The sequence below is a fragment of the Simochromis diagramma genome, unplaced genomic scaffold (genome assembly GCF_900408965.1).
Source record: "Simochromis diagramma unplaced genomic scaffold, fSimDia1.1 OVJJ01000235.1, whole genome shotgun sequence".
NCBI classification, from domain to species: Eukaryota; Metazoa; Chordata; class Actinopteri; order Cichliformes; family Cichlidae; genus Simochromis; species Simochromis diagramma.
In genome coordinates this window covers 518,568-526,272 of record NW_024386861.1, presented here as the reverse complement: position 1 = coordinate 526,272, position 7,705 = coordinate 518,568, and the positions used below count along the sequence as shown (strand labels likewise).

The following is a 7,705-nucleotide window of genomic DNA, read 5'->3' as shown; positions in this document are numbered from 1 at the left end:
CGCTCCGCTTCTGGTGTTTCAGGGGGATGTTGCTAACTCCGGGTCCGATAACAGGCACCACACCCGCAGTAGATGCGCTCAGTGTGAGGTCTCACAGCAAGCTATCAAATACGGCGCATTTCTCGGCTTTTAAAAAAACGCTATGCGTCGCCAGGTGTTTGATCAGATTCGAGGTGTTGCCTCCTTTGACAGTATCACAGTATCAGCTTAAAGCACTTGTTACTGCTGAGTTTGCATCTTTTGCTGTGAAGTACAGCCAGACTTTTGACCGCTTCGCTTTGGGCATTTTTAATCTGTAGCTCTGCTCTAAAAGAACGTACGTACCTGGACCCGCCTACTACGCTCGCAAAGGTAAAACAATTGGCTAGAATCTGAAGTGTGTGACATCTCAGGGGGAAAAAAGCACAGAAATAAAGCACCAAAATGTGCGCTGCTTTTCGGTCTGGTTACTACCATTTATGCCATAATGGCACCGGATACCGGTACCCATCCCTACTCAGATGCCAGCAGAACATTTTAAAAAATGACCTTGACCATGAAATGAACCTCAATGTAATTCAAAACTACAACAGTCCCCTCAGCTTGCTAATGCTTACAGCTTGCTGTTAAAAGACAAGCTAATGCAACATGTTAGGAAAGATGCTCTGTAGTAATTTATTTAAACGCATTGCTGGCATCGAGCTTAAACAAAGCATATACACATGGTCACCTCCTCAGCTGCTCGTTATATATACACATATGGCAAAGGTGGCTGCTGAATGAGAAAGAAAGGTGACTAAAGTGACTTTGATGTGGTTATTGGTGCCAGATGAGTCTTTCACAAGCTGGTAATCTACTTGGATTTTCAAGTTTTCAGAGCTCTATGGGTCTAAATGTCTCATTGTTGTCAGTGCTCAGACTGCTTCCAGCTGAAGATAACAGCAAGTCAAATAACCTCTCACAACCAAATTATGCTTGAATGTTTCCAGCAACTTGTTGAATTTGTGCCATTAAAATTTTCAGACAGTTTTGAAGGCAACAGATGGCCTCACATTTGACTCTAGAATACTTTGGTATACAGAGGAGTTCATTGTCGACTCAATAACCACAAGGCGCCCAGATCATGTGGCTACGAAACCAACTCAAACCATCACTCTTCCACTATCGCGATGATAGTTGAGGTTTGTGTGCTGATCTGCTTTGATTAATTTTCACCAAATGTGGTGCTGTGCTCAATGGCCGAACATGTCCACTTCAGTCCAACCATCCAAAGTATATTTTTCTGATGTCTTGTGGTTTATTCAGATGCAGTTTTACAAACCTAATCCACGCTGCCATGTTCATTTAGAATGAAGACACTTTCATACAAACAACACACACGCGTTCAGTGTTTTGCTAATTGAGACCAGTAGAGTCTGAGATGTAGCTCTTGGGTTTTTTGGAATTTCACGTCTGACTGGAGTGAATTTGTTCAGGTGGAAGACACCTGAATGCTCCAGACCGACACACCGTCAAAACCTCTGATTTTAAAGAGGGGCTCACATTTGCTGGTGATTGATTTGGCAAAAGGGGATTCAACCCGATATTAGCGAGTAACAAATTAAGTCGCTAGTGAGTGTAGGGTTTGTCCCAGATCTTTCAGAATAAGGGTTTTTCGTTTAAGTCTATTTGAGGTTGTATTTGAGTTTCATTTCTGGTGGATCACTAATCTAATGTTGTCATTTTCTTTTGATTTCTTCCAGGAATGTGGTTTTTTGAAAAAGGTAAGAAGTCTAAAACAAAGTGCTTCCTAAACAAATCTGAAGCTGAAAAGTAAACATTTACTTGATTTGCTTTGTCAGTTACTCTCTATTTTAAAATGGTGAATTAGTTGTGAATACTATCTGATATTTTCAGTCAGTTTAAGAATACATCACATGTGATTCATCTTTAGACTGGAGCGTTAGTTTTACAAACCACGTGCCCGTGGTGGATCTTGGTAACACGAACAACATGGAGAGACGTGCAAACAGTTTGTGTTGTACATAAATGATCTCAGAACGTGACTGAAGGAGCATTTCTCCTCAGTTTCAGCTCTAATGTTGAAACCATCACAGCTGAAGCTTTAACAGAACTGACTGGCTTCAAGAAATGCTGCAGCGTTTTAGTCAACGTGGATGTATTTTTAGTTCAAAATCAGATTCTCTGATCAGGCAGTGAAATGCAGCATAATAACAGCATCGTAAAGAAAATATTGTCCTTTTTTATGATATAAATATCAAAGTGTTGGCAGCTCAGTGATGACCACGAACAATAAAACAAAAACTGGTGTCTTTAACTGTCCTGTGCTGTAATTCTCTCTGCAGAGTCCATGCCGTGGGAAGGAGGTCAGTAACAAATCAATTATAGTCCTTTTTTTTTAAATCACTGTCTATTAGAAAGTAGAACTCAGAAACACCCGTGGTTCTTCTGTGTGCTGTTTCTTGTTAATGTCATTGTTCTTTATGTTTTGTTTTTGGGGTTTTTCATCCACTTCAGATTTCTGGAGGAGTGATGAACATCAGAGTAAGTTTCAGTCCAAAATTGTATTTTTTATGTTCACAGTGGGGCTTTGTGTGGGATTAAAAAGCTGATGTGTATATTTCTGTCATTAAAATAACAGGAGCTCCTGCTGCTAACGGCACCACTGCTCAACAACGAAACGATGAACAAACTGAAGGTAAAACTGTCTCAAACTACTTAAACAGCAGTAAATCGCTCTGGGTTTAGCATATCTCCAGCTCTGTGGTTTGATCTTGGACTCTGTGGAAGCTGCTTCGACTGACTCACAGCTTTAAAAATACTTATTCATCATATACTGTCCCTCAGTTCGTTTCCTTTCTCACTTCCTTTTCTGCTCCATGTGAGCCACCTTTCATCTTTTCGTCCTCCTCTCACAAATGTATGGTTTAGTCACATGATACAGAGCTGAGAGTTGCGGGGCACCTGAATCGGCGTTTAATTTAATTTAAAACGTTGGCCATATTTATAAGGCCTTCAGGTTTTTAACAGCTGTGTGTAACTTTTTTCTTCTTTGTCTTCTTTTTGAAATCTGTCAGAGGAGACGCCAATGAACAACGGCTAAACATCAAGTAAGGACGGGTCAGGCGGAAACTGAGATGATCTGAAAGATCCAAACAGAAACTGAAAATCTTTAAGAATGTCAAGAAGTGCAGACGTACAATGGACGTTCACCGGGGCAGGCTCCAAACCACACACCAGTAAAACGAGTTTTACTTGGTTGTTGTTTTAATTTGTCTAGAGACTTGAAATGAATGAATCATGTAATATTTTGAAGTCATTTCCATCAGAAGAAGACTCCGCTTTGTTCTTCGTGTACCCTGCATTGTTACTGTGAACACATTTAAAGCGGACAGGAAGTGCTACATGTATAAAGGCTGATTTACAGCATCGAGTCCCACTCTTAAAAAATGGCTATGAAGCTGGATTTAATAATAATGTGTGTGTAAGGTTTTTAGTGCCATCTTGTGCCAGTATGGAAAGTGATGTTATGTGGTTGGTTGGTTGGTGCTAATAGACTTACATTAGTTTATGTTGCTAACTAGTGACAGCTGCAGTGAGTTTTATGCTAAAGTACCAAGGATGTATTGTCCCCTTTCACTCTCTGTCTCTTCAGCACTAAGTGGTCGTTCATTATTGGCTAGCTGCACTGAAATATGGGACTCCACCAGTTAGCCGTATTGTTCGGGTTTGTAGAGCACTTTATAAATGAGCAGAGCTTGTTGGAGTTAGGTGGACTAGTGATTTACAAGGACGAGAAGCTTCAGTCTGACACTGTCCCCGTTGTCTTTGATTTTTCCTCCTTTGGTTGGATGCAGACACACGGCACACAATCAGCTGGCAGAGCAGATGTTCAGAGGATGTGATCAGCGTTGTTTTATGCAGTAAAACAGTCTTTCTTTCCTCAAACACGCCCAACCAGTTTACAACATAAGTTACTACATGCCCATCTCAAACACATCAGGAATCCTGAGATTCTGCAGGGGGAACAGAGTGATGTGTAGAACAGGAACATCAGAGGGAAAGTTGCTGCACTCGTTGGAGTGAGTGAGATGATGATGTCAGTGCATTGCTTCATACTAGAAGTGGGGAAAATCAAAACCCTAATATAAGTGAAGGAGAGCGTAACGTGGAGACTTTTTCCTCTGTGAACATGCTGATGGACGTCAGGATTTCCATGTGCATTGGTAAGAAAAATAGTTATATTTGTAACTGTTGTTGTAAAACAGTTCTGTCACTCGGTAGTTCACATATACTAAAGCCACTTTCCAGTTACCTCAGCAATCTTGCATTCCAGTAGGAAATTTGGGAAAACCAGAGAAACTGGGTTCATTTTGATTCTTAGCAGGATGCAACCATTCGGGGGGGGGGGGTGCTTAAGAACACAGCTGTGGCCCCTTCGTGGATAGAGCCTGTTCAGTGCTGTGAGTATGATTATAGGATTCATCTGTGAAATCACAGCAGTGGCAGTCCAGATTATAAGTTTTACGTTTTTACTGCTGTTTACATTCACTTCCGCCATCTTGGATTGTTACGTCACAGTTGGTGGGGCTGATCTGACGTTTCAGGATGACAGATTAGAGTAGGGCTCCACAGTGTAAATCAGCCTTTATAAATGTAGTGTTTCATGTTCACTTTAATCCGATGTTTAATCTGACATGAAAGTATTCTTTTGTTTTCTGTCCTGCTTAAAGCTGCTGAAGTATTTTAATTACTAGCTTTTACTATTAAAAACACTACAGATGTAGTTAGATGTAAAAAGGTAACTTGAATGAGATGTGACAGGAGTCGAGCTTAAAGCAGATCTCCAAGATTTTCCATAGAGGCAAAAAAAATTTTAAACAATAGCAGGAAACTCAGCAAAGTGCCATTTCCTGTGATTGACTGCATACCTGACACCGAATGGCACGTCGACCACGTTAAAGAGGTACGCTGGGGGATGATTTATAATAAGAGCCAGGTGTGGTGCAGCCTCGCAGTGTGGAGGGGAGGATGTTAAACTGGCAGCTTCTGGCGGCAAAAGGGACGCCATTGTTTGGTTTGGGCCGCAGGGTCAAACAACAGTCAGTGCTTTGTACAGTTAATGCATATGTGTGCGCTTCTGGCAAAATTGAAGCTTGGACAAAGTTGCAGGTTTTTTATTTACGTGTCTTATTATTTCTATTAATTCATCTTCGAACATAGATCTTATTTGGCTTGTCTTCTCTGTTACAGTGCATTATTTTTGTAACCGTTTTTGTCTCATTCCAACCTACTGTGTGTGCAGAGGATGTTCTGTAGCTGTAGCGTTAGACTTTTGTCAGGCACAAGTAGCGAGCTGAAAGTCAGGTATGAGCTGCAGTGCTGCTGCCATCGGTCTTTAGCAATCTCCAGATACACTAAAGTTTCCACATTGCTTCATACAACAAGCACTAATATTTGTTTTTATTCCCTTGGATTTGTATTTATTGTGGTTCAGTGTCTGAGGACTCAAATAATGTAAATATATATGTGTTGTTTTTATGAACTATGTTTAATAAAACCTACAAAAATGCAGGTTGCAGTGTTTACATGTATGCATCACTCTGTACACTTCTGGCAGTTCTGATCATTTCCTCTATACCATGCAAGAAATAAATCTCTGAATCCAAAAGGTGATGTGGATCTGGGTTAGTTTATGTTCTTCACAGCATCAACGTGATTGTGATTCAGGGAGTTTTTTGTCTTTGATGTTCATTTGTGAAATGCGCAGATGCCTCCATCTTCCAGTGGTTAGGAATGTCTCCAAAAATTGTTCTAAGCACAACCTGTTTATGCAAAACATTTATACATTTTGTTTTTTTATTAATCATTCCTACAGACAAAAAGAAGAAAACTGAGTTCAGTGAGTTGATTGTTTTGGGTCGACCCAGTTCTGGATGTTTGGGACATAATGGAACTACTCACTTGTTCTTCTTGTGGCGGTAATCCCAGAACAAGATGGTGGACAGTCCCCGGGGTGGATATTTGTTCCTTAAGGCTCTGAATGTTGTAGGGTGTGTTAGTTGACGTATCTGTGCAACGTTGTGAGGAGCTCCGGGGCGGTGTCCCTTAACTTGCAGGCTGGATTGGCGTTTCCTGGTTTAAGAAGGGGGACCAGAGGGTATTCTAGAACTATAAGGGGATCGCACTCATCAGCGTCTTCAGGAAAGTCTGCCAGAGAGCAGAGCCCATCTGAATCTTAGACACAGGAGCAACAATGCGGTTTTCAACACTGGATCAGCTGTTTATCCCCGCAAGGATATTCCAGAGTGCATGGGAGTTTGCACAAGCGGTCTACTTGTTTTGTGGACTTTGAGAAGACAATAATCAGAAAAGGCCTATTCTGTACAGTTTGGTTGGGTTTTTTTGTACAGAACAGGCGTGTCCCGGTGGTGGATGGTTTCCACTTTGGTGGCCTTAGGATTTTATCTTTGCTTTTTGCAGTGTTTCTGTTGGCTTCATCGAGTGGTGGGCTCCTACTTGCACTGAAGCAGTGCACTGTTCGCCAATGTGAAGCGGGGGAATGAAAGGACATCCAAGGCCAAGACCATGATTCTCAGCCGGAAAAGGTTGACGTACCCAGTCCGGGTCCAGGACAAGTCACTACCCCAGATGGTGTAGTTCAAGTATTTTGGGGTCTTTTTCACGAATATGGGGAGAGTGGAGCATGAGATTGACAAATGGATTGGGGCAGCATCAATGATGTGGAAAGTGTGCATTCCTTTCAAAGCATTCGTTTCAAACTCCTTGATGCTGCACGTCATCAACTCTGAAAAACCACTTACTGCTGCTGTCATCTTTTACAGCATCTGAAGGGGTCTCACAATGTCCACAGTACTGTGCGGTGTTTTCTGTTAATCTCATCATTCTTTATGGGAGTTTTTCCACCGGAGTACGTTTCAGCCACGTTGGGATTCTTACTTTTTCTTTCCTGTTTTTTCATGGTATCAAAAAGCTGTCATTGAAACAACAGGAGAAGCTTGTGGGGATAACGGCGCCTCTGCTCGTCAAAAGCATAAAAAGGCTCAAGGTGAGACGCTTTCAAACTAGTTAAGCTTCTGTCCACTGACAGCAGTAAATCTATCTGAGAGAAAATGTTAACAAGGACATACAGTATTAAGTCTATTTCCAGCTCTGTTTTTTTTTTTTAAAACTTTTAGGAGTAGAAGTATTTTTGATTGTACAGTAAAAAAAAAATCATTTTTTATCATATAAATACTTTACCGCTGTTAAACTATTTATAAATAATGTACAGGTTACAGAAAATTGCTGTTGTTCTGCAAGAGGAGACAATTATCATATCATATATCAGCCAGGTGGGAACTGAGATGACCTGAAAGATTTCTAAAATTAGATTCAGAAAATCAGGAAGTGCAGACGTGGCGTGGAAGTTGAGCAGCAGTGGGATCCAAACAACACAAATGCACTTAAACAGTTTTGTACCTGTGCAGAAACCTAAGCAAACAAGTCATGTGACCTTGGCTACTGTAAGAAGTTAAAGCTGTTTTCTGATTGTTTTTGATGCAAAGAACCGAACAGAAACCATAATCGGATATTGATCAAGAATCAGCTTTGGTCATCTTCTGCACTGCATCGTTGCAGTGAAGATAAACTCTTTCTTTTCCTTTTACTGTTTAAAACACTATAGATGTAGTTAGATGTAAAAACTTAACTTGCCCCAAAAAGC

General features: G+C 40.9%; 1 long non-coding RNA gene across 1 annotated transcript; it reads left to right on the top strand.

The window, feature by feature from the left end:
- Window positions 1-244: 244 nt before the first annotated feature.
- Window positions 245-5,655, top strand: LOC120733259. Its single transcript, XR_005695769.1, has 5 exons — window positions 245-1,742; window positions 2,325-2,345; window positions 2,497-2,523; window positions 2,621-2,677; window positions 3,057-5,655. It is a non-coding gene; the product is annotated as an uncharacterized LOC120733259 (long non-coding RNA).
- Window positions 5,656-7,705: the final 2,050 nt, after the last annotated feature.